The 27,019-nt window shown below is 45.1% G+C and overlaps 1 protein-coding gene and 1 pseudogene across 1 annotated transcript in view; both read right to left on the bottom strand.

The window, feature by feature from the left end:
* Positions 1–27,019, bottom strand: part of ARMC2 (armadillo repeat containing 2) — a 141,948-nt gene that overhangs the window by 107,791 nt on the left and 7,138 nt on the right. The window lies entirely within an intron of this gene.
* LOC112406553 (60S ribosomal protein L37a-like) overlaps positions 20,204–27,019 on the bottom strand; it is an 11,771-nt pseudogene continuing 4,955 nt past the window's right edge.

Below are 27,019 nucleotides of genomic sequence, written 5' to 3'. Positions count from 1 at the left end.
CTATTGGTTGCTTGTAACTCCTTCCCATCCCCTAGAAATCCAGGGTTCACTCCAGACCCTTCAGATGGATCCCAAGATGGCCCCACATCTTGTCCCAGGGAAATCTCACACATCTCTTGCCCCTGAGACTCTGAGAGTGCAGGTCCATGCAGTCCCCTCCATGCTATCCCAGGATGGAGCTTTAGTTTTCCCACGACCACCTAACTGCTGTCTCTGGGAAGCCCCTCTTGCTGAGTTTGAGATGAGGGAATTGGCAACCCCACACTCCAAAGAAATTTTCTCATACGTCCTCCCCCTCCTCCACTCTTTGACTCCTTATTTTTAGCCTCAGCCTGGACCCTTAGGTCCAGGGAGTCTGTATGTTTCTTTGTAACTGGCCCTCTGGAGACTTTGCCTCACCTTCATTTTGGAACTGATGATTATACAATTACCATCTCATTTGAAACTTCAGTTTAAAAACCTGTTGTACAGTCAATTACTAACTATGGTCTTTGCACCCTAGGATCTTGGGCTAAAATAGATCTCGTAAGCACACTACTGGAACGTGAAGGTGACCGGCTCAGTTGGCCAGGAAATGTCTGCCCGGCAAGTCAGAACGATTGAAAAGAATGACAAGGGCAGAATTATAGGCAGCAGTTATTTCAAAGCAATAAAGCTGCCCAGCTTACCTCACTGAAGGGCACGAAATGGGAAAGTCTTGAGGATATCATAGCAGTGGCCTATTATATTGACCTGGCTGTTCCTCCATGGTTACCTGATGGCTATTTAACCGAATTTGACATAGTTAAGCTTATAAGTGGAATTATTTTAGAAACAAAATTGTTGACATTTCTTATACCTTACAAGTATTAAAGAGGAAAACATTTAGGGCTTCCCTGGTGGCGCAGCGGTTGAGAGTCCGCCTGCCGATGCAGGGGACGCGGGTTCGTGCCCCGGTCCGGAAAGATCCCATGTGCCGCGGAACGGCTGGGCCTGTGAGCCATGGCCGCTGAGCCTGCGCGTCCGGAGCCTGTGCTCCACAACAGTTCCCAAAAAAAAAAAAAAAAAAAAAGAGGAAAACATTTAGTCTCTAACATTTATAAAGCACTTTATAGTTTCTAAACTGCTTTCATTTGGAGCATTTCCTTTTTATTGTTTTATTTAGAGTTTACAGTAAGCCTGAGAGGTAGTTGGTTTGGGGATTATTATCCCAATTTGAGAGTGGACAAAACTGAGGTTCAGAGAGGGTAAGTGACCTGCCCACAGTCACACAGCTAGTAAAGTGATCTGAGACCTGGTGTTTTTGGTGCCCAGGTCCCATGTGTCATACACCATTGTACACATGTAAATGTAATTTTTCAGGCTGAGGCCTCTTGTTCACAGCATTGACAGGTACCTCCTAGGCTGCCGATGCTGTTAAGATATGCTCTTCATTTTCTCCCCTCACTTATCTCAAAGTATATCCTGTGTGGGGCTATAGGGAGCAAGAGGAACTTAAGAATCTTTACATTCACCTGAAAATGTCTGCTGGATTTCTGGATTTGGGGTTAAGGTGAGCCCTTATATAGGTGGTAGAGCAGGTAATAATATAATTTTACGTACCCTAAGGTGCAGAAGTACAACAGAATGATAGCTACTTTCAACCACAGACGACCAGTGTGTTTTATAGTTTATACTAGTTTACATTACATATACTTCATATTTAACATCTGTAACCTGTCTTTATTTGTACATTAGACATATTCTTGAAAAGATACAAGTTAAATAAATACTTCTTTCATGCTCACAATTCCTTCAATGGTTTTTACGACCATAACAAAGATGTGACTCACAGAGAAAAAATAATTGCTTCTGGCTTGAAATAAAAATCACCAGTTTAGAATTCTAGTATTCCGTTTGAGATACTTTCTGCTTTTGCCAATATGGAATCTCGGTGCTTTAATTATTTTTATCACGTATCCCCATGAGGCGTTCATCAAATTGATAGCCTATGCAGACTTTGCACGCAGATTTAAAGGTACAAATACATTAGAATGCAACTTGGTGGAAATTTACAGTGCAATGGAAGTTAACTAATTTCATGGAACTGGATAGACAAAAGACTGTGGAAAGGTCCTAAAGTGTATTCACTGAAAAAAAATTACATGAAAAGTCTATTTAATGGAACTCAGCTCTAATCTGTGCACCTTCGGTCTTTGCCTTTAAACACATTATCTTACCATGGAACCTGCACCACCTGGGCCACGCTCTGCAGGAGCAGCCACGTCAAGCATTGCTGAGGATGCTAACAAAGAGGGTGCATTTAATTACCAGGCGATCACAAAGAGTCTCTAACTACCTAGTATTTCATTGGATGGGAGAGGGTTCTAGTTTTCAGGGATTGAGTCAGGAGTCTTAGCTACAAATTGCTTCATCTTAAAACAACTGCTGAAGTACCTCCTGTAGAAGAGACCATCAGAAACCCCCATTCTTTGTCAAACTCACCTGTGAGGCATTACTAAGTGAGGATGCCTGTATCTTTTGGAAGCTTTCAGCTGTGAATAACAGGATACTCTATGAAAAGTAGCTTAAATACCAAGGACGTTTATTATGTTGTTTAAATCTCAAAGTGGGCTATTTCAGGGTTGGCCCTGAAGCTCAGGGATGGCATTAAGGAGTGTCAGTCATGCCTCCTCCTCACATTGTCACAAGACAGTGGTGGCAGCACTGACCTGTGCGTTCTCACATGATAGCGTCTCAGAGCAGGGAAGAGAGAGAGAGAAGGGGCAGAGTGCTCTCCATACACTCTTTACACCGAGAAGGAAAAAATGTCCCAGCAACGCCTCAGCTGTGTTCTCCTTACACCTCATTGGCCAGAACTGTGTCACGTGTCCCCACAGCAGTTGCTGGCAGAGATGAAGAGGATGACTATGACTATGATTGATTTAGATCAATCGAGTTTCATCCCCTGGGGGTTGGGGGAGGAGCCCATCTTCTCTCAGTACTTTGCCACCACAACCTGAACCAAACTGGAGGCTGTTCATCAGGGAGAAGGGGCAATGGCTGTTGGGTAGATGCCGACAACATCTGCCACAATGTCTGGGTGAACTAATGAAGAATGTCTCCTGATAGGCAAGAGATTTTGAAAGTTGCTCGTCCTGATTGGAACGAGAGAACCAAACGAGTAATGCCCAGACAGGGTGCTCTGGTGCCAAGTCCTGAAGTGAGGCTGTGGTCCCTGGTCTCACTGCTGCCCAATCGTGGCTGCCATTAGAATCACCCGGAGAGCTTCAAAAAGCATATCTGGGGACTTCCCTGGTGACACAGTGGTTAAGAATCTGCCTGCCGATGCAGGGGACACGAGTTCGATCCCTGGTCCAGGAAGATCCCACATGCCGCGGAGCAACTAAGCCCGTGTGCCACAACTGCTGACCCTGCGCTCTAGAGCCCACGAGCCACAACTACTGAAGCCCGCGCGCCTAGAGCCTGTGCTCCACAACAAGAGAAGCCACCACAATGAGAAGCCCATGCACCGTAACGAAGAGTAGCCCCCGCTCTCCGCAACTAGAGAAAGCCCACGTGCAGCAACGAAGACCCAACGCAACCAAAAACAAATTAATTAATTAAAAAAAAAAAGCATCTGTGCCCAGCACCAACCCCCATGTTGGTCCAGTTGCTGGTGGAGGGGAGCACAGGGCAAAGGGTTCGGCGTTTTTTAGAGCTGCTGAGGAAGCTATAACATGCAGCAACCAGCATGGAGAACCCCAGCCCCAGTGAAGGTCAGAGCTCCCCTGTCTGAAGGCCTCAGCCAGGATCCAAACAGGAGGCAGAGATGTCCCAAGAATCCTTGGCTTCAGAGCAGAAGGAAAAGAGAGACCTCTTACGATGCATGACTCAGAGATGAGTCTCAGGGACTCAGGGTGCTATCCTTGATGTGCCCCCATCCTGTTACCATGCCATCCTGGCACTTTTTATATCTACTGTACCCCTGGTCCCTCTGACCCCAGTCCATTCTCCTCCTGCTCCAAGTCCGTCCTACAGGCAGCAACCAAAGTACCTGTCATAGACCACAGTCCTGGATAGGCCTGTCTCTGCTCACAAGCTCTCACTGTGTGCCCATCGACCACCAAAGTATATCCCAGATCCTCTGGGTTCTGTACTGCAGCTGCTGCTTCTACCTTTTTATAATAACTAGGATTTATTTGGGGGGTATAACAGCACTTAGCCGTGTGGTAAGTGCTTCGATGACTTTAAACTGGCAAATCTTTCAACCCTGAAGTTCTACAATTATTCTCACTTTACATGCAAGGAAACGGCGGTTTAGTTTATTTGCCCAGGTCACACAGTTGGTAAAAATGGTGGATCTAGGACTCAAGCCCTGCTGGTGTGATTCTGGAGGCCATGTTCCTATACATACCATGTACTCAGACAAACCGGACTGCTGCCATTCCCTGGACACTCCTACAGCTCCCCACCTCCTTGCCTTGGCTTTGAATGGTCCCTTGCCCTTAGAAAGCCAGGGCACTGAGTAGGGACGTTTACACAAACCAGGCACTCCTCTGGAAGGATTGCAAAGTGGAACTTACCTTGGGGTAGCCCACAGGAGAGAGGAAGACGATGACATGTATCTGCTCATTCCCTCCTGCCTCCTGTTGTCCACTGGTCAAATTCATGGTGGATCTAGTCAGGACACTTCTGTGGCTTTCTGTACAATGCCCCGTGGCCCAGGAAGAAGAGCAGAAATAGTGTGTATGGGGACGACCAGGACCGGGGTTGGCCCAGAGGCTTAAGTCTGAAGCTGAAGGGAAGGGCTACAGGCCTAGGCTGTATGGGGGAGTAAAGGGAGAGGAGAGTGTGCTGGTCTGAAGGTTTGGGGGAGGAGGTCACGCCAGGGCACAGAGGTCACGCCAGGGCACAGAGCAGATGAGGTGGCTTGAGGGAGGGAATGAGGAGTGTGCTGCGGTAGAAAGAGTCCTAGACCAGGAGTCAGGAGACCTTGCTTCAAATGCTGCCTCTGCTACTCCTTAGCTTCAGCACGTCCCCGAATAGCTGTGCTTTTCTCGCCTGTGAGATGTGGACGGTGAACTACATGACCCTTGAGATACAGCCAAGCTCTGGCATTCCACGGCAGGAGGTTGTAGTCAGAGAGAGGGCTGAGGGCTAGAGATTTTAGAAGTGGCTCAGCTGTGAGAGCCAGACAATGAGGTCCAAGGTGTGGCCTGGCTGGCCACTACCCCGGGGAAAGTCAGGGTGGCCGGGGGCCTAAGGAGGCCAGAGGAAGTGCTGACAAGGCAGGGACAGAGGGAGAGAAGAACTTGACCCATCAAGTAGTTTGTTCCTCGACTCTCATGCTAGTAACACCCGTGTACAAGTGTCTCCCCACAGAACCTGGCAGCCCCAGAGAAGGCTGTGACTCCAGGGCTTGAGGCCCTAGGAGAGAGGCTTCTCAGCGCTCTTGGGTGATGACGGCAATGAGTTGCCCTGAGAAGGAGCCCCCTAACCAGTCTGGAGACCCGTGGGCCTAGAGGAGCTCACCCAGGAGGCTTACTTTGCCACTTCTTGGGGCTCTCAAATTCAGTTTGTTTGATTTTCAAAACAATGTACTTCTGTACTGAGTTACCAGCCCAAGAATATATTATCTTGGCAATATGACAAGAAAGAAAATTTAAATAGAGGGAAAAAAGTTTAATTTAGCTGTGGGAATTCAGGTGATCAAGGAAGTGTAGAGTTTCAGCATTCAGGCAGAAGAAATCCTAGCAGGTCCCAAATCTAGCTGATAGTATCTGGGCTGCTAATAGCAGTATCTTTAAGAGCTAAAGGTGCTAAGCACCTATGTTCATTGAGATGAGAAGAATCATACAATTCTTTATACTATTCAGATAAAAGATATTACATAAATTGGGTCCACAATATTATCTACCAGGAAAGCAAAAGTAAAAGCCACAAACCAATGAAAACCTCATCATAATCACTGTGTACTTGCAAAGCACTTTGCATCAGAGCCCCAGACACTTCACATTTCATAGAGCTAAATACACACACACACACACACACAGACACACACACACACACACCAGTACATGTGAAACAGGAAATCTGACAATGATGGATTTTGTTAGTGACAATGTCATTGTCCTGGCTGTGACGTTCTACATAGTTCTGCAAAATGTTACCACTGGGAAACTGGGTAAGGGGTACACAGGGCCTCACCATGTCGTTTCTTACAACTGCATGTGAATCTACAAGACCTCAAAGTAAAAAGTTTCAAATAAACCACTTCACCCTCTCACTTCCTACTTCATCTCTACAAGGCTCATAAAATGAAAAGCTATGATGGGAACACAGAGGAAATATACATTCAGAAATAAACAGGATGGTTATCCCAGGATGCAGTGTGGATAAAACAATTTCTGTCTGAACTTTGAAAACAGTGCATTGGCCTTGACTGATCAAGAAACGTGAAGTTTCAGCACTGAAAGTCTCAGTGAAAGTATTCTTTCTGGGTGTTTTCTAAGTTCACACCCAGAGGTTGTTAAAATAAACAGTGTGTCAATCAGGTTTGTTGTTGTTGTTTTTAACTTCATTGTGACAGTTCTTATTAGGGTATGGATAGAAACAGAAGCTTTTCAATGTTTTAAACCGTTTTGATTTTGAGAGCTCAAACTCAAACTAAGAGAAGGAATTTTTGGCATAGATGGCCGTGTTCGAAGCAGCTCATTTTCTACTAGGAGTGGAGACCCCCTGGCTCCTCCAGGCCCCTGCTACTCTCTGCCCATTGGCTGCAGCTGCTCCAGACCCCCCGCACTGGTCCTACCTTCCCCTGCCCTCTAATTAAGCTGCAGGGGCCAAGCCCCTAGCCAACCATTGCTCACCACGCACTGTGCCACCTCCTGTTTCAGCCTAGCACCCAACACTAAAGATCTGCCAGGCTTTGCACTAAGTGGCTTAAGTTCTTAAGAAGCCATGTGATTGCATCTTGTACCAGCTGGTCTCCTAAAACAGCTCCAGGCAGAGCACACTTTAGTTCTCTGGCCAGGACACACTCTGAGGTCATGATTTGCCATGAGGAAAGCTTATCCGGCATGGAACAGCATCATTTCATGTTCCCCGAGCCCTCAGTACAGGTGTCCCACACCCAGATAGTCCTTGTTTTCGAGAACCTCACCAAAAAGAAAGATTAATGCCTCTGTAGCAAGTTTTTAAAGATGCTCCAAACCATCTCTTTCTTGGTTATTATTTTTCTCACTGCATATTATACTTCTTGTTCATTTGGGTCCTAGAGAGGAGAACCCCAAGGAGAAGAGACTGGAACTGCATAGCTAAGCAGGATGGTAAGCACTTGAGAGCAGAGGGTTTGTCCCTCTCGCTCACCTTTGGGTATCCTTGATACGAGAATGGTAGCCAGAACACATAGATGTTTAATAAATACTTGAATAAATGAACAAGTGAATGTGGGCTTGAGAAGATGATATTCAGGGCCAGAGTGTCATGAGGTGTACCTTGTATGTTCCATGGTATCAGTCCACTGACAGCCACCCCCAGCCCCCTCTAGCCCCGCCTACCGCCAGTCTCTTGTCAGTTATTTCTGGGAGTGCCTGTGGCTGTGCAGTCTCACCTCTGATCAGAAACAAGCCCCATCACGCTCCTCAGCTCACGCCATCTCACTGCCCCAGCTGTGGGAGCCCTTTCTTTGGGAGAGTGTGGTCTGGTGCCAGCCTGGAGTGGGAGCATTGGGGTGGGCTCTCCTGGTCCTCTGTGCACCTCGTCTCCAGGGCCCGGGGCCAGCACTGCTTCCGCCCAGAGCCTCACACAGCCATTCACAAACAGAGGATCCTCACTTCTCACCTGCTCCTCCCTCGGGGGCTCAAAACCGGTCCACAGGCCTGGCTAAGGGTCAGAACCCCTTCATCCCTCTTTTTCTTATTTCTCTATTCCTTTCGGCACCAAGAAACTCCTTCCTTTCCCGTCAGTGTCAGTGTGAGCCGAAAGCTCTCCTGCAAATCGGCTCCTGCAGACAGGCACCTGCAGGGGTCGCCAACCTCCCAGGTCTCCAGTTAGCAGAGGTCTGGTGTGAACTACCCAGGAAAGAGCCCTGGGCTTAGGGCCCGGAGTCTGAGGTCAAGCCTCACATCTTTCCCCTGACTGCTTTGTAACGTGGGAGAAAGAATCTGTGGGAGTTTCTTGGGCCTTCCTTTCTGGGTGTGTGAAGGAAAGTGGGTTCCAGCAGTCTGGTACCATGAGCTATGTGAGGGAGAAGAAAGTGAAGGCGAGAGGCCTGGGAAGCAACTGGAGGCATGGCAAATCAATGGTTAGCCAGGAAAGGCATGTAAGGGAGCGCCCCTCTGGTCATGGGGAGGAGATAGCCCACCCCAGGAGCTAACAGGGGAAGCTTCTGTAGCAAGTGCAGAGATAAAAGACACCTCTTAGGCAGGGTCACCTCTTAGGTTCCTGGAGCTTCCACGGGATGAAAAGCAGATGTGGTTCTTTTGTGCAGTCATACAGGATGGCTGGCCACACTCCTAGTCAAGATTATTTTTTTCCTTTGTTGCTTGTGTTTTTGGTGTCATATCTAAGAACCTATTGCCAAATCCAAGGTCATGAAGATTTTTTCCTCTTTTCTTCTAAGAGTTTTATAGTTTTAACTCTTACGTTTAAAAGTCTTTGGTCTGGGGCTTCCCTGGTGGCGCAGTGGTTGAGAGTCCGCCTGCCAATGCAGGAGACACAGGTTCGTGCCCCGGTCTGGGGAGATCCCACATGCCGCGGTAGCGGCTGGGCCCGTAAGCCATGGCCGCTGAGCCTGCGCGTCCGGAGCCTGTGCTCCGCAACGGGAGAGGCCACAACAGTGAGAGGCCCACGTACCGCAAAAAAAAAAGAAGTTTTTGGTCCATTTTGAGTGAATTCTTATATGGTGTAAGTAATGGTCAAACTTCATTCTTTTGCACGTGACTATCCAAGTTGTTCCAGCTGTTGAAGAGAGGTGAGAGACTTTTTCTGAGGCAATAATAACATTGTGTCACTTAAATGTCCTTTGATCTAGGGCCAAGGGAACCTGAGTAGAGGTTTTCAGGAAAAGGGCCTGTAAGATTCTGAGGGCATGAGCTCACCAGAGAGTGACTGCGCAGTGGTTGCTGTAATGCATTGAAGGAACAAATTCCTTTCCTTCTCAGCGAGAACAGCTTCCGCAGACACCTGAGGCTGGCAGGAGGGTGGGGGCAGTGACAAAGGGCAGGTGGCTTTCGGGCAAAAGGTCAAAATATATGGAGGCAGCAATGGCTGACCGAGCCACCAGGGGGCAGAGCAGAGGGGGGGTACCAAGTGGGAGCACATTAAATGGCTACCACTGATGCAGGTTTTACCCAGAGGGTCATCTGGGAGGGGAAGAAAGGAACTTAGAGGACATGGGTTACAGCATTTCCATTGGTGGGCACTTGGAGGCAAAAACTGTTTTTGTTACTTTTTTGTTTGTCCTCCCCCAGGATGGCAAGGCCTGGAAAAGCAAGAGTCACAGTTAGTCTCCCTTTTCAAAGTGCAGTTCAAAAAAGAACATTCTGTTTTCCGGGACCCCAGCTTTCTGTGAGAAATTCTATACTAGCATTCCAAATTAAGCAGTGTTTGCCAGAATGTAAATTTCTTTTAATGGCTAATTTTTTTTTAAAAGTGACTGTTTGTTTGCAGCAGAGAAAATAAGAGAAAAAGAGGAGGAGTCATTTATCTAAAAAACAGCAGTTCTATTTTTGGGAGGGATGCTACAGAGAACTAATGCAGTTCTGTAATATTAATCTATTTCAAATTTTTCAAATGTCAAAACTACAGTTTATATTTACTGCCACAAATTCAGTGAACACTTTTCATTATGTACTAAGCAGAAAATTTGAAATTAAATGTTCAGCAATGTTCAAACAAATGAAGAAGTCCCCTCCCCCAGGCCATCCTTTGACATAACTAGGACAATCCAATATAATAACCCTCTAAAAGGATTAATTCTGCCTAAAACCATCTCCTGAAAAAACCACATGGCACCTTCTGAAACATTCTTGATAATATGCACACCGTTATTACATTTACAACCCATGAGCCTGGTGCTGACTCTGTCTTGGAACATTCTATGATAATGCTGAACGAGGGAATCTTCACGATCAGAATCGTAGGAAAACCTCAATAATAATTAAAATATATGAAATAAAAGAGCAATATGGTTGCATTTTGCTTCTATTAAATTAATAAGATATTTTAAACACACTTGTTGCTGGAGATGGTGTAGCAAAACGGGTCCACATGTACACTGATGATGGCAATGCAAAACAGCAATGCCAGGCAAAGCCATTCAAAATGTTTATCTGATTCAGTGATTTGCATTATTCAGAGGAAGAACAATGTTTTGCACCTGCTTAATGCAAAATTAATAGAAAAAAGTCTGTAAGCTTGGAAGCCTCCTAAATATCTAGTGAGTGTAGTTGGTGGTTAGGTAAGATATGTTATACCCACTTAATGAAAGGCATTGGTATATGCAAATAATAGTGTTCTGTCAAGGCAGCAGGAGGGGCAGAATTATAAGTACAGTTTTTCCTTCTGTTGTTGAAAGTTTCACTAATGTTACCATAAATTTATTTGTTTGTTTAATAAAAATGTTAAATAAATTGCAAGGAAGGTTCATTACCTTCTAGTTATTTATAAGAGGATACAGAATCATGCATATACAACGTCTCTTCTTTTTAACCATTTTATTTATGCTTGGCTTGACTTGGCTAGACTGGTCTGTGGTTTCTTCCACACAGTATTAAGTTACACCTACCCATTAGGCCAAGGGGGAAAATTCTCAGGGTATGAAGCCATTTGGAACTGCTTAAAAAGAGAGGCAGTAAGAGCAGATTTCCAGAAAAAGGTAGTAATCCTTGAGTTATCCCAAGGAGGACAATGGAGAAAGGGAGCCAGGTTCAGCAGCAGGGCATCATAAGTGGGGTGCACCCCACAGAATACAGCCCCCTGGTGGTTTGCAGTGCTGACTACCTACTGATCCCCTGCTGGAGTAGACATGGTTTTGCCTACCCAACAGCTATTCTTCACTTCTTCCTTGCAGAGTTCCTGGTAATAAACAACAGCACCAACTCAAGCTAGTTTAAGCTAGAAAGGAGTTTCTTTAAGGACACAGGGAGCTCACAGAATCCCCAGGAGGGCTGGAAAATCAGGCTTGAAGACTATATAACCTGGAACAATACCCAAATTATACCACCAGATTGCTCCAGTGGAGACCCGTGGCCATTGCCACCTATAACGTGGATGCAATGCGCGAGATGTTACCACTCAGCTGTTTCAGAAAACTGCATTGTCTATCTGAAATGCTCCTCCAGCTTCACTGGAAAAAGGAATCTGCCTGGCATCTGATCCCTCACTTTGCTTGGTTCTAAATCCAAGTCTTGTGCAGGTGTATCTGGTTGGTGGAGTTCAGGTAACATACCTGCACCCAAACTTACCTACCAACTGGGAAGGTGAGTTCTGCTTCCATCTGGGACTCATCATGTGGGAAATTTCTCAAATATAGGGAGCCACAAATGTGATGTGTCCACAAAACTTAACCCAACTTTGTCTAGTTGTCCATTTTACTTTTTTTGGCCATGAGCTCTGGGGCAGGCTGGCCCCATTCCCAGCTATCTCGATTAAGCCAGTTGTGGAAATGCCATTTTCCTTCATGGTAACTGGCCAAAAAAGTTGTGTGACCCAATTCTGACCAATGAGGCATGAAAAGACATCTGCTGAGGGTCTTCTGAGAAAGGTTTCTTAGCTCTTACGGAGAGACACAAGGACACAGTAATCCCTTTGTTCTGCCTCTGGATAGTGTGTGGGGATTTGAACTCTGGAGCTGCCACCACCGTCCAGTGACTGACACACTTAAAATGGCAGAGCAGAAAGATGGAATTCATGTGGATCCTTGATAACATTGCTTAGCCACTGACTCAACCCATCCTATCTCAGGACTACTTGCTATGTGAAATAATACTCTTCTGTCTTGTCTGAGCCAGTTGAGGTTTTCCTTGCAGCCCAAAGTATCCCGATCTACCCACTCTGTCCAGTATTGCAAGGATGATTGAGAATGAGTGGGAACATAGGCATGGTCATCTTCTTGTACTGGAGGAGCCTGAGGATGTATCCGTGAAAATGAAATGGGTGGGTAACATGTGGCCATATTAGGAAAGTCCCTTCTGAAGAGCTTTCCCTCTCAGAAGTGGACCCATCCATACCCTGACTGCAACAACATCCTATTTCCTTTTGTGAATTTCATTTCCTCCAGTAATTGAAGACACTCTGTCCTGACACTGAGAAGGCTGAAGGAGTTCCTGGAGGTTCCTTCTGGCAGAAACCTCCTGTCACAACCCCACCCGCATCCCCTCTCACTCCGACAGCCAGGGGCAGGCTCAGGCCTAAGCGCAGGCAATCAGACTCTTTCTCTCAAGACTTGATCTCTCCAACCAAATGACTCAACGACGGAAAGTAGTAGTAGGTATTCATTCATTCCAAAAACCTCTCACTCCAGCCCTACTCCCTGGCCAGGACTGCTGAGTCGTTCCTGCTGCCTCGTTGCCCAAAGCTACCCTGGAGGAATATCTGTTCTGTCTCTAAAACCACTGAGTTCCCAGGAAACAGAGATTTCAAAACCACCGCAGTAGCCCAGCCAGAGACATTCCAGCTGTGAAAGCTTATACACTTGAAGAAAATCCGAATTAAAACATTACGAAAAGCTGTTTCTACAATGCCGCCTCTTTCTGTAAGGATTGCTTCAGTGAATTTATACTGAAATGTTCTTTATGCATGAAAGCCATATTATTTCTTCTCCTTCTGGACCCCCACCCCAAAATTGGGGTTTTATATTATAAAATAAAAAGGCTGATATAAAACAAGCTGCTAAAATTAAACTCATCAAGAAGTTTACAGATGACGCAACTGTTCATGAAGCATTTCTGTTTATAAATTTCAGTGAATACTGGAATCCTGGATCTTTGCTTGTTGGAAATTTGAAGACAATTATTGGAAATATTTTTTAAAGTATTTTATTTCCAGGAACTGTGATACTGAGTAACATGTGACATCCAAGGGCAAGAGAAATAAATATTGAGTATGTGGAGGAAAAAGAAAACCATTTTATCTCTTCATCTGGAACATTTTTCTTACGTAAATTTTTTATTGTGGTAAAATACACATAGTATTCTAACCATTTTAAAGTGTATAGTTCAGTAGAATTTTTAAAAAATTAGACAATTGAATGTTTTGGGTTTATCAAATTATATGCTCATACAACTTGCTACCATGAACACTTGTGAATTTTCTCATAAAATTAGAATTCTTTAGTCTGCTGTCTGCAGAAATGTTAGTTATAAAGTTTACTACTGGGCTCCGGCATTCATCATGTTTAGGCTGAGTGCGGCTTGGAGGGCGTGCAAGTTTTTGCTAGCAACAATTAAAACGACCTTGACCAGTGAAGGAATGTCAAAAAGGAAGCAGATGTTGATGTGTGCAGACTGATTCATTGACCTGTGTGCTGGATAGGTGTCCTGTTTCTATCCTACCATTTGAAGGAAGCCCCAAAGTTGAACATCTAGGGGTAAGACAGGAATAAAGACACAGACCTACTAGAGAATGGACTTGAGGATATGGGGAGGGAGAAGGGTAAGCTGTGACAAAGTGAGAGAGTGGCATGGACATATATACACTACCAAACGTAAAATTGATAGCTAGTGGGAAGCAGCTGCATAGCACAGGGAGATCAGCTCGGTGCTTTGTGACCACCTAGAGGGGTGGGATAGGGAGGGTGGGAGGGAGGGAGACGCAAGAGGGAAGAGACATGCGAACATATGTATATGTATAACTGACATACCATTGTAAAGCAATTATACTCCAATAAGATGTAAAAATAAAATAAAATAAAATAAAGTTTACTACTGAGACTGCATTACAGTGATGACCTCTCGTATTTTTGAACACTGAAACAAATGAAAATGATCCAAGAAATAAAGAGAAACACGTTCATGATGAAAGCCACTTAATTTCTCATTTTTAACCTCCAGCTAATTAAAAATGCTGGATAATGTTCAGTGGGTCTTGCTGTAGTCAAAAGGAATTATATTTTAGCTCTTATATTTTTTAAAACTTCTATTATGGAAAATTTCCAATGCATACAAAGTGAACAGAAAATAACCCCCATGTACCCAACCTCCAGCTGCAACAATTATTAATATTCTGCCATTCTTGTTTCATGTATATCTACACTGCCCGCCCCCCCGCACTCAGTTACAACTATTATTGTTCATTCTTTTAGGTAATTTCTACACATTACCATACACAAATCTTAACTATGTAATACTGGCAAATAAACACTCCCACATAACCTCCACTCCTATCACAATACAGAACTTTCCCATCTCCTCAGAAAGTTCCCTCATGTCTCCTCTTAGTCATTCCCCAATCAGTGATAAGCCAGTTTTGATTTTTTAGCTTTTGATTATTTTTGCCTGTTCTAGAACTGCACATAAATGGAATCATCCTCTTTCAATCTGCCTTCTTCCACTCGGCATAATATTTGTGAGGGTCCTCCATTTTGTTAAGTAATTCCTTCTCGATTACTGCTGCGAGGCATCCCATTGTGAGAATACTGGTTCTTAAGTGGAAGGACCATTGTTAGATAGGTCTTACTATTTGGTTGATGGACAGTGAGTTGCTTCCAGCTTTTGGCTATTGTTAAAAAAAAAAAGCTGCTATGAACATCCTTGTACAAGCGGGGTTTTTTTGTTTTTGTTTATGTGTGTGTGAGTGTGTGTGTGTGTGTGTTTTCATTTCTCTTGGATAATGCCTAGGAATGGAATTGCTAAGTCAAAGTGTAGCTCTATGTTAATTGTATGACACTGTCAAGCCATTTTCCAAAGTGGTTGTACCATTTTGTAGTCCAACGTATATCCAACTTTATACATCAACATATGGGAATTCCAGTTACTCCATATTCTCACTAACGTTTAGCTTTATAAATCTTTTAAATTTTAGCAATTCTGTTGGGTATGTGGTGGTATCCCATACCAAACTCTGCCAGCTAACTCACTGACCCAGTGAGACTGTGGATTTTTGCTGCCTCTGAGCTGCACAGAGATTGGGAAGTTATCAAAAGCAAACAGCTGCTGCAAATAGCAAATCTCACCATGGTAGATTCTTGTCTAGTTTCTCTCAGCTTTTGATTATTCTTCAGTGCTTTCTGATAGTCATTTTCATTAAAAATCTTTTCCCAAATATTATAGTTATTATTTGGGAAGGCTTGTCTAACCAAAGTACTCTGTCACTATTGGTGATTATTTTAAAACATATTCAAAATATTGGGAATTGTTTATTGAGAAGCTCAAAATTACCCAGGTGCTCATATCTGGAACCTAGCTATACATAGGGCAAAATAAAGCACAATTTGGACCTCAATACAAAAAAGCACATAGAATGAACATATATCTATGTATATACACATATACATATATATATATATCCATTCACAAGGTGCTATCCCTTGATGGTTGCTGCTGACAATTCTGCTCCATTGGCAACTGATGTAGGACAAAGCAGTTTGGGGCAGGTGGGGCATGGACCATCTAAATCCTGAGTGGTTAGCAGTGAGTACTCCACATCCAACCCGTTGGCACAACTAGCCAACCATCAGGCGTATAGCCTTAATTATGAGACAACACCAATAGGAGAGATATATGTGGAAGTTGGACAGTGGAATGATACATGAGCAGACACTGTATACTATCCAGAAACAGTGCAACTTCAGGCAGGGTGGGAAGGAAAGTGCTTTTGAGGACATACAATTTCAAGCATGAAACCAGTTGTTTAGTAGGTTTACATTTGTCGAAGGCATGAGGGAGGGAGGGTGGCTGATAGCAAAAGAGGGAAGAAAAAGCACTCCTATTACTTTCATGTCCAAATTCCCTAAAGTAACTTCTACTGTTATTCCTCTTTATAAATTAAGACTGAGGCTTGGTGAGGTAACTGCTTAAGTGACTCCAGTGTGTCTCACATATCACTAGGGCAACAGTAGTCAGTTTTTAGAAGCTGGAGGTCAAGTTGCTAAATCCTTTGATGGATAACAAAATGGTCACTAAAGGCATGACAGACATATAAAGAAGGTGTCATCGTTTTAAAATCTCTCACTCTGCTCTACACACACAATCTATTAATCAATCAACCCTCCAGTCAGTTAATTCGAGTTTTAAGGGGGTTAAAAAGCCACTCTTAAAAAAATACAGTCTATTCCTGGGTGGCGTATATATCAGTCATGCACATCATTGTATTAATTATCTTACTTACACGGCTATCTGAGAAAGAAGCGTGTCATCTTTCTTTTTTCCCTTTGGAAAAGGAAGAGAGGCAATTGTGGAGCCAGGGCACTTGGCAGAGGACTCTGGGGAAAGCAGGCTGGTGCTTTAGGCACCAGAGAATATCATAGCTTCTGGAGGGCAGGAAGAGGAAAATGTTAATTGTCAAAAAGATGTTAAGGACTCTTTTGCCTCTTTGGACTTTTCTAGGGTCTTTTTGGAGGCAACTCTCATAACTTTGATCACTACTGAAAACCCTGCATGTGATGCCGGCATGGAAATGAGTTCTTCTCCTTTTGACTTATTTTTCTCACCCTCATTGGGTCAACTCTTGAAAAGAATGGGCATTGTGCTTACAGACAGCAGGTCCACAGGCTAAACTGAGGACTCCCTTCTATCCCATGGTTTCAAACACATGTGGCCCATCACGGCAGGCACCAGACTAACTAACCCAAATGAAGAAAACCACTGAGAAGTGGGCACGCAGACACTGAGGAACTAAGCTTTGACACACTGTGAAATTTGCAGTCAGTTGTGTTCCTTTCTTTGCTTTGGTCCCCAGGACACCCGGATCTAAACTCAAAAGTTCAAAAATTTCTGACATACATTTCTACAAACTAACTTTATCCTTTTCTTTATCTTTTATTTTCCTTTTTCCCTACCTCTATTTGTTTATTCTTAGTTTGATATATTGTGTGTATTTGTATAAAGCTGACTCGATTCCTTTTGGGAGTAAGATGGGGGAAATAAGTAAGTAAGGCCTCTTTTAATAGCCAGAGTATGCATCATTATTTGGCAAGAAGAACTAGAGCTGTTTGGTATCCTTCATCAAATGAGTTATTGAGCAAGCTATGAATCTTGCTTTTAAGTAGGAAAACAATTTTTTAAAAAATAAATTTACTTATTTATTTTTAAATTTTTGACTGTTGGGTCTTCATTGCTGCACATGGGCTTTCTCTAGTTGCGGCGAGCGGGGGCTACTTTTCGTTGCGGCACGTGGGCTTCTCATTGCGGTGGCTTCTCTTGTCGCGGACCATGGGTTCTAGACCCACGGGCTTCAGTAGATGTGTCTCCCGGGTTCTAGAGCACAGGCTCAGTAGTTGTGGCACACGGGCTTAGTTGTTCCGTGGCATGTGGGATCTTCCCGGACCAGGGCTCGAACCTGTGTCCCCTGCATTGGCAGGCGGATTCTTAACCACTGCACCACCAGGGAAGTCCCTAAGTAGGAAAACAATTTTTAAATGTGCCCATCTCAAAGCCGAGTCTTCTTCTTCTTCTTTTTTTTATTCCTTCCTATTTAGACCAAATTGCTTACTAGCCGTTTAAAAACAAAAAAAAAACTGACTTAATATCTCTCTCCAAGTTTATAAAGGGTCAACAAGCTTTTCTGTAACTTTATGAAAGTTGAAATTAGAGAAAATGTTTAAATTTGCAGAAGCATTGTCTTCCAGTTTGCCAAAATAATAAAAGCTTTGTTCTGAAAGTGATTCAATTGAAAGGTGGGCTTACCTGGTAGGTTGTAGAATTCCTGTTGCCTCTGGCTCAAAAAATTAGCACAGGTAACTCCCATGGATGACTGAGGTACAACTCTCTTCATAATGTCCTTATAAAAAATTTCTGACACGCCACTAACCAACATATAGTTATCAGCTCTTAACTATTTCAAGATACTATTCTCAGCACTCGCAGGATTGCAAAGACAAGTAAGCACGGTCCTTGCCCTCCGAGGCCCTACGATGTGTGGTCTGGGAGACGGTTTGTGTGGAGAAGTAGGCAGAAAGGTAAGTAAATGCATCTACTGCAAGACAAAAGGAGGGCAGGGCCATGAAAAGGGACACGCACTGTGAATGCAGAAGAGGACGGGGTCTGGTTTGGGGGCCAAGATGGGCGCTGGCTTCACGGAAGAAGAAGGTGGTTGTTTCCACGTGGGGAACAGTGAGAAAGAACCAGAGAGGCCCACTGAGGCCCTCCATAGAGATCCCGGAACTCGGGGTCGAGGTATTTGTCCTCAATTTTGCAGTAAGGGCGATGGGGTGTGGGCCCTGAAGAATTTGCATCTGACAGCAAGGACATGTTAACTGCCTTTTATTTAGATACCACATACCTCCAGATTCGGTTTTGTGGTGGCTTAAGACAAAACATGAAACTGTCTTTTAAAAGAGAAGTGGAATGAAGAGCCTAAGTCCCAACTTACGCTCCGGCAAACGGATAACGGACCAGCCTGTTTGTGAGCTACCATGGCCTTGTCTGGATTCTACAAGGTACCTAAACAACTTGAATCGTGGAGAGAAGTAACCAGAAGTCAAACAACATATTTGCGAGGGCAGGTCCTCATAGCTCAGCAACCTGACATTTTGACCTGCCTGCTCTTATTTCAGTTGCCTGAGTTCACCTCCAAGAAGAGCGCAGACATTGTAATAGCATTGTCACACAACAAACCTCTTCTGATTTTACCAAATTTTCCCTCTGGCTTGCAACTTTCCTGACATGACCGAATTCCCCACCAGGAATAGCCCTCAAATTAAACTGCTTCCTTCCCTTCTCCAGCCCCTGAAGTTAAGGAACAATATGGTTCTAATTCCTCTTTTGGGATTTTAGTCTCAAGTCAATGTTTCTGCTCTAGTTATATTATTGATGGGGCATTTTATGTCCTCAAAATGCCTTGTGGACTTCCTATAAAATAATACCTCTATTAACAAAAAGGATGGTTCCAATGACATTTCCTTGGCAGACACTTTATCAGTAGAGGGAAAAATAAAATCGGAGGAGAGGGCTTCCCTGGTGGCGCAGTGGTTAAGAATCCACCTGCCAACGCGGGGGACACGGGTTTGAACCCTGGTCCTGGAAGATCCCACATGCCGTGGAGCAACTAAGCCTGTGCGCCACAGCTACTGAGCCTGTGCTCTAGAGCCCGTGAGTCACAACTACTGAAGCCCGTGCACCTAGAGCCCGTGCTCCACAACAAGAGAAGACACTGCAATGAAAAGCCCACACACCGCAAGGAAGAGTAGCCCCCACTCGCCGCAACTACAGAATGCCTATGGGCAGCAACAAAGACCCAACGCAGCCAAAATTTAATTAATTAATTTAAAAAAATCGGGGGTAGGGGAGGTAAGGTATAGGAAATAAGGCCAGGAAGGTTGGTAGAAAGAAATCATTAAATATGATCTAAAATGCTGTCACTTGGATGATAATGTATGTGTCTAGGAGTCTCGGGGTCAAAGCAGGCAAGGCAGGGACAGATGTGAGGACAGATGTGAGATGTCTTTAGGTAGGAAAGTGAACATGAGAGGCTCGCGAAAAGAGGCCCAAGTTCCCCCTCTCATCAGCTCTCCTGGGGTCAGGCCCCATCCCGCTGGACCACACTGATTGGAGGAAGCAGGGGACTCTTAGGCGCTGGTTCACTACCCAGGGTTCCCTAAGGGCCAACCTGTCACCACCACGCCTGGGACAATTCTGGAGCACCTACTGGCCCACAGCCATTGCCCTGAAAATGGACCTCTCCTCCCCTACCTACGGAGACCTGAAACCCTGTTAAAGAGGAAAAAGGTAACGACAGAAGGCTTGAAATGAAAGCTTGGCAGGGTCACACCTCCTGTGGAAGAACCGGTTACCTTAACCTTCCCTCCTGCCAAAGGCGGCTACAGGGAACTGGACGTTCACCTGGGGGTGGGCTGTCAAGAGAGAGGGAGGAGCTTGTGAAGTGGAGAGCCTGCGACAGAAGAGGGACCTGGAAGGCGTCCCGACTCTGGGGAGTCCCCCTGTTACCCTCAGTGGACCCAAGACAGCAGACACCGTGCCGCGGGTTAGCCTAAGGAAGCAGTGCGCGGCCCCAGGACCCTTCTTTGCTTGGTTACGTAAGTTCGCCCATTTGGTCTAGTTGTCAGCGTTTTCGCTGGGGCAGTCTACTGGTCCTTCAGTCCCTTCAGTCATCTGACGGCTGCCTTCACGGTGACAGTGGAGGTGATGGTGTTGCTCCAGGCACCACAGCACCAGAGCCCCAGCGGCTCACCTCTTGCTTTTGGTTCTGCCACAGAAGGAGCAAGTGTACAGGTTGATTTCAAATTCCTTCACCATCTTCCTGAGGGAGGTGCCATAACCAGCTCCCTACTTGCCAATGACGCCCGCCTTCCTGGCGCCTTCACACACTGCGTCCAAGCCCGGAGAGGAAGCCACGCCCTTTACGGCAATGTCGACCGATCACTGTAAACTGACTTAATCCCCAGGAGATTTGATAATTGAAGTAACATAAAATTTGCTATTTTTAAAATGACTTATTGGCCAAGTCAGAGGGTGGTATTTCAGTCACTGAGACATTGATAAACAGACTCAGAAAAAGCAGGAACTGGCACATGCCCAGTTCAGGTGATGCATGGGGATGGGGCAGGGGCAGGATGAGAATTCTTAGGGAGGAATCCTACCACCCGCTGCTTCGCTAGCAAAGGATACTTCTTTCCTCTACACGCTAGCTCTCCTACCTCAAAAAGGAGCTGCTTTAGAGGGAAGACATATGGGAACATATGTATATGTATAGCTGATTCACTTTGTTATAAAGCAGAAACTAACACACCATTGTAAAGCAATTATACCCCAATAAAGATGTTTAAAAAAAAAAGGAGCTGCTTTACGAAAATCTCATCGACCATCAGCACATCCTATGAGGTGTGTATCCTTCTCCTGGTTAAGCAGCGGTCAAGGCCCTGGCCTGAAGCCATACCCCCACTCAGTACAAAGCTGGGGCTGAAGCAGGCCTGTGAGACTGCGGAACCCTCAGTCCTGACTGCAGTGCACACCCCCAAGACCTCCCCTGTTCCACCGGGACCTGAGGAGGCAGCACGCCGTCTCCGGGGGCGGGGGGACATCTACCCCTACACCCCACCTCCGAGATGTGAAGGGCACAGCAAGAGAGAGGGTCTAGCTTGCATCTGGAGCACCTTTTTGCCCCCTTGAGCCAGGAGATCTGCCAGGGCCCTAATGTGGCGGGGGACAAAGTGACCCTGCACCCAAGGCTGTGCGGGGCAGCCTGGCCGGGGCCCAGGGGGAGAGGATGGCAGAGATTCTGAGGTGTCTGTGATGACAGAGAGGCAAGGGGAGCCCAGATCCACAGGGAGGGGCAGCGAGCCCACAAATAGGCTGAGAAAGAACACACCAGGAGTTCACAGGCAGCTGAGACCAGTGAAACATCAAACCAGCCGAACACAGCTTAGGGGTCCCAGAGAGTGTTCACACACACAGACCAGCATAAGGCCGGGGGCCCATCCCACCCCCAACTGCCATGACATCCTGGGAGGCCTCTGCTGCCGCCTCTCCGCTAGGCAGCTTCTAAGATAGGAGCAGAGGAGTGGAGGCGAGCCTGGAAGATTGAGCAGCATGGAGACAGAAGTCACCCTAAAGATGGTGTAGTGATCACTGCATCGAAGTCGAAACTGGTCACTCAGTCTGGCTTCCCTTTACCTCCATCCAGTGGTTAGGGGCCTCACAGAAACCACGACATACGTTATTTTGCACATGCAAGCACAGTGAACACAACAGAAGTCCTGCTTCTCACTGCAATCACTCCCTGGGTACCACCTAGGCTACACTTGGCAACCTCATCTTGTTGTTTTTTCCATAAAGTATGTCACATGCCTCTCCCAGAGGAGGCCCAGCTCATATCTGAGTTTCTGTGCAAGTTGTCAGGCCTCCCCAGGTGCCAGTGCCGGGACGGATGGCAGGATCTCTCAGGGGCCTAATCCTCCCCACTTAGCAAGTTATGTTTTCAACACGTGGTCTCATCTTGAGGCACTAGGGGCCCTGTGTGTCCCTCCTCCCTATTTGGGTTTCCAGAGAGTGAGGGTAGAGGGTGTAGCGAGCTCCAGGCTACAAGGCAGGTAGTTGTAGGAGGCCCAAATCACCAAGAATTCCAGGCCTGGGGGGGGTTCATCTACTCCAACACTTGAACAAACCAGGAAACTGAGGCCCACCACGTCATAAAGCCAAGACTGAGCCCGTGCATGGGGCTCCCTGTCCTTTGCAGCCCTCCCCTGGGGTCCGGGACAGGGTGTACGTGGAGGCCTCCCAGGAGGGCTAGTGGAGCACACCGGTTCTGCTCACATCCGTTTTCCTTCAGGCCAGCCTTGACTTCGAGACCCACCTACAGTTCCAGTTTGTTCCCCTTCTTGCTTTCTTAAAGAAAATTTTAAATGAACATTTACAATGTTAATTAACCTTTCCCACTGTTTGGCCTCATCCTGGTCCCTGTGCTCTATATTCCCCCGGCAACAAATCCCACTGTTTGCCTATTGATCAGCTGTAAATCGAAGCTTTTACAACCTATTAAGTCACACCAGATCGACTAGGTGGTTTTTGCAAAGTCAGCATTTTGGACAAGCAGGGTTGTTCCTTCTTCTCTACCAGCTTCAGAGATGGGGGAGAGTGCTCTGTGGCGGGGATGGGGGCTGTTGACTTTGGAGCTGACCAGTGTGTAAGGTTCCAAGCTAAATTTAGCTGGACCCTCCCAGCTGGTTGTTATTCCAGCAACTAAGTATGGGCTTGCCCATCTGTATTGTAAGCTGAGCCCCAAATTTCCCCCTGTTTGGTTTTGTTGTGTTCTGCAGGACTTTGGTTTAGCTACCAAAAATATAAAGGGTTTTCTTGTGGGCTGTGAAGTAAGTTCAACCAGAGAGAGTCAGAACAAACTGTGTGGCACTGACATGGGAGTCTGTGATTTGAAGGGACCTGTCCAGCTAGTGTAGAACATTCTTAACACCGCCCCCCCCGCCCACAACCCTGAGTTAATTGTCTGAGACCAGGCAAGAAGGAAGAGCATGATTGCTCATATGCACATGTAGAAAACTCACTGTTTTTATATGTCAACTATACCTCAATGAAACAAATTTTTAAAAAAGAAAGCTTACTGCTAAGAAGCACTTCCAAAATTTTCAAAACCCTGTGCTTAAGTACCAAACCGTATACAACAGTATGCTACCACCTGTGTAGGAAAACAGAAAATACATGTTTGCATATGCAAGTGCTATTTCTGGAAACATTCACAAGGAGCTGGCAATGCCAGTCGTGTCTGGAAAGAAAAAACGAAGGACTGTAGGCCAGAAGGGTAGTGTTGGAATTTTTTCCAGTGTGCACAGATTACTTACAGTTTTTAGGTTTAAAAAAAGTATTCTTAGGCCAGTGCATTCTGTATACTGACATGTGAAGTCATGGCTTCACGATTCCATTATTGCCATAGCAGTTTATAACACAGCACCTACCAACTTGGAAACTCCAGGAAAGAGCAAGCAAAAAGCCACAAATGTGTGAGCAGGTATGTATGTGTGAGTTCACAGTGTACACACACACTGGAACACATCATGTTTTTTAGCACATAATTCCGCCGTGTAGGTTTTAAAAACAGAGCATCGAATGAAAAGGCTGGAAACAAATACGCCCACATGTTAACAGTACTTTAATTCTGCCTGGTGGGAATGTGGGTCATTGCTATTTTCTTCCCTATATTTGTGTGCCCTTAAAAAATTTCAACCCAAAAGTTTCCACTTAAAAATAGATCCTGACCCTGTGTTGTTAGAAAGCAGTGTATTAAGTACAAGGAAGTAAAGTACAAGTATTAAGTACAAGTATTAAGTAAAGGAATCCCTATAGCCACAAGTCTCCAAGTGTTAATGTTCAGTCTCTTATAGGAAGCATCGAAATTTTTTTCTCATTTCACTTATTTGACATCATTCAGGGATGATGGGGATATTTGCTCATGTCTTACCCTTAGATCCGCTTGTGTCAGTTCAACAAATGCTTATCAAATGAGTATGATGGGCTGGGTGCTAGGGGGATACACACCACTGCCATTTCTCCCACCTTAAAAAAGAGAAAAAAGAAAGAAGATACTTCCTTGGATTCACCTCTCTCCCCAGGAGGCTCCATGCCTCCTATTCTCCTTTGCAGCAAAATTCCCTAAAACAGTTGTTTAAACTGTCTCCGATTCCTCTTTTTGAATTCTCCTTTGAACCTCCTTCACTCACCCCACCTCCCACCCCGCACCTCCACCACATTGTTCTTGTCTGGTCGCCTGTGACCTCCACCCAGCTAAATTCATTGGACAGTTCTTGGTTCTCATTGCCTTTGACCCTGCTGTAGCAGGTCTTCTACCTAGAAACACGCTGGGACGCAGTTGACCTCCTCCCTCACTGACCAATCATTCATTTTCCTTTGCTGCTTGGTCTTTTTCTCCTCTGCTTTAAAGGGTGGGGGGCTCCAGAGCTCAGTCCCCAGACCCCTTTTCTCTCTGCACTTTTTCCTAGATGATCTCATCCATTCTCACAGTTGAAACATTACTGATCTGCTGAGAACTCTCCCATGTACGTATTCAGCCTGGATCACGCCCCTGAACTCTAGGCTCACATAGCCAACCACCTACTTTCCATTTCCTCTTGGATATCTAAGGGCATCTCAAAGTTATCATGTCTATAACTGAACTCCTAAATTCCTACCCCAAACCACTCTCCCTGAGGTCTTCACCTCTCAGCAACTCCATCATTCCTGTTGCTCATGCCCAAAACCATGGAGTTATCCTTGTTTCCCTCTTTCTCTCATGTGCCACATCAAATCCACGAGTATATTATGTTGGCTGCACTTGCAAAATATATCCAGGACCTGACCTCTTCTTATCTCTTCCACTGCCACCATTCCAGCCCACACACCCATCACCTATTACTGCCATAACTTCCTTAATGTTCTCCCAGCTTCTCCCTTGCCCTTTATCCATTCATTATCAAGATAGGAACCAGGCCGGTCAGTTTAAAACACAAGTCAGGTTATGCTACCTACTCCTCTAATCGAACTTCAGGAGCTTCCCATGTCACTTAGAGTAAAAGTCAAAGTTCCTCCAACAGTCTGCTGATGAGGCCTCATGGGATCTGTCCACCCCTCCCTTCTACTTCTCATTATCTCCCTAAACTCCTCTACAACTGACCCCCTTACTCATCCAGACACACTGAACTCCTTGCTGCTTCTCTAAACACAAGTATGTTCCCACCTCAAGGCCTTGGCCCTCTGTTCCCTCTATCTGGACTATGCTCCCCAGTAGTCACAGTTACCTGGTACCTCCTTAAGGTCTTACACTCAAGTGTTATGTCCTCAGCAAGGCCTACCCTGACTTACCCTGTCAAACATGGCAACACCCGGAGTTCCCTTTCCCCTTCCATGTTTTTCCTCCTTATCACTATAGAATACACTCTATATTTTAATTATTTGTTTCACTATTGCTTGTTGTCTGCCTCTCACCATAAAACATAAACTGCTCGAGGGCAGAGACATTTGAACATTTCTTGTTCACTCCTGTACCATTAGTGCCTGGTATGTGGTAGGTGCTTAGAAAATTGCTGTGGAATGGGTGTCATTGTTGAAAAATATTTGGACTTGGTCTTGTGGGGAGGAGTGGGGTGAAACTGAAAGCCCATGCTCCCACTCTATACCCACATATTCAACTAATCACCTCTCTTCAGAGGAGCTTCATATCTCCATCTCTCATCTCCAAATTTGTATTCCCAGTGCCCAATTAATGATCTATGAGAAACTCAGAATGCACATATTCTGAGTTTATACCTTTTTCATGTTTCTCATCTCAGAAATAGTAGGTCATTACCTACTATCCATCGAGCTATCCAGATAAGGAACCATGATCAATTACACTTGTGTAAACATGTGTTGAGCACCTATCTCGGGGCATCCAGTAAGCCAGACCCTAGTCGCACAGGGCAGAGCATGTAGCCCCTTCCTTCAAGGGACCAAGTTTGGTGCAATTACCACTGTAACAGAAAAATGTACTATTGTTCAGTTTTCCAAAGTGGAAATATCTTATTTTTTAATGATTACTAAAATAATATATGCTCATTATTATAAAGAATTTGATTAAAGAAATAAGAGAAATAAAAATTGAAAGTCACCTGTAGCTAATCCACCAGAGGGCAGACAGCAGAAGCAAGAAGAACTACAATCCTTCAGCCTGTGGAACAAAAACCGCATTCACAGAAAGATAGACAAGATGAAAAGGCAGAGGGCTATGTACCAGATGAAGGAACAAGATAAAACCCCAGAAAAACAACTAAATTAAGGGGAGATAGGCAACCTTCCAGAAAAAGAATTCAGAATAATGATAGTGAAGATGATCCAGGACCATGGAAAAACAACGGAGGCAAAGATCGAGAAGGTGAAAGAAATGTTTAACAAAGACCTAGAAGAATTAAAGAACAAACAGAGATGAACGATACAATAACTGAAATGAATACTACACTAGAAGGAATCAATAGCACAATAACTGAGGCAGAAGAATGGATAAGTGACCTGGAAGACAGAATGGTGGAATTCACTGCTGCGGAACAGAATAAAGAAAAAAGAATGAAAAGAAATGAAGACAGCCAAAGAGACCTCTGGACAACATTAAACTCAACAACATTCGCATCACAGGGATCCCAGAAGGAGAAGAGGGAGAGAAAGGACCCAAGAAAATATTTGAAGAGATTATAGTCAAAAACTTCCCTAACATGGGAAAGGAAATAGCCACCCAAGTCCAGGAAGCACAGTGAGTCCCATACAGGATAAACCCAAAGAGAAACACGCCGAGACACATAGTAATCAAACTGGCAAAAATTAAAGACAAAGAAAAATTATTGAAAGCAGCAAGGGAAAAACGACAAATAACATACAAGGGAACTCCCATAAGGTTAACAGCTGAT

Source organism: Neophocaena asiaeorientalis, unplaced genomic scaffold (genome assembly GCF_003031525.2).
Source record: "Neophocaena asiaeorientalis asiaeorientalis breed wild unplaced genomic scaffold, Neophocaena_asiaeorientalis_V1.1 scaffold105, whole genome shotgun sequence".
NCBI classification, from domain to species: domain Eukaryota; kingdom Metazoa; phylum Chordata; class Mammalia; order Artiodactyla; family Phocoenidae; genus Neophocaena; species Neophocaena asiaeorientalis.
The sequence above is the reverse complement of the archived record's forward strand: the minus strand, read 5'-3'. Positions and strand labels throughout refer to the sequence as shown.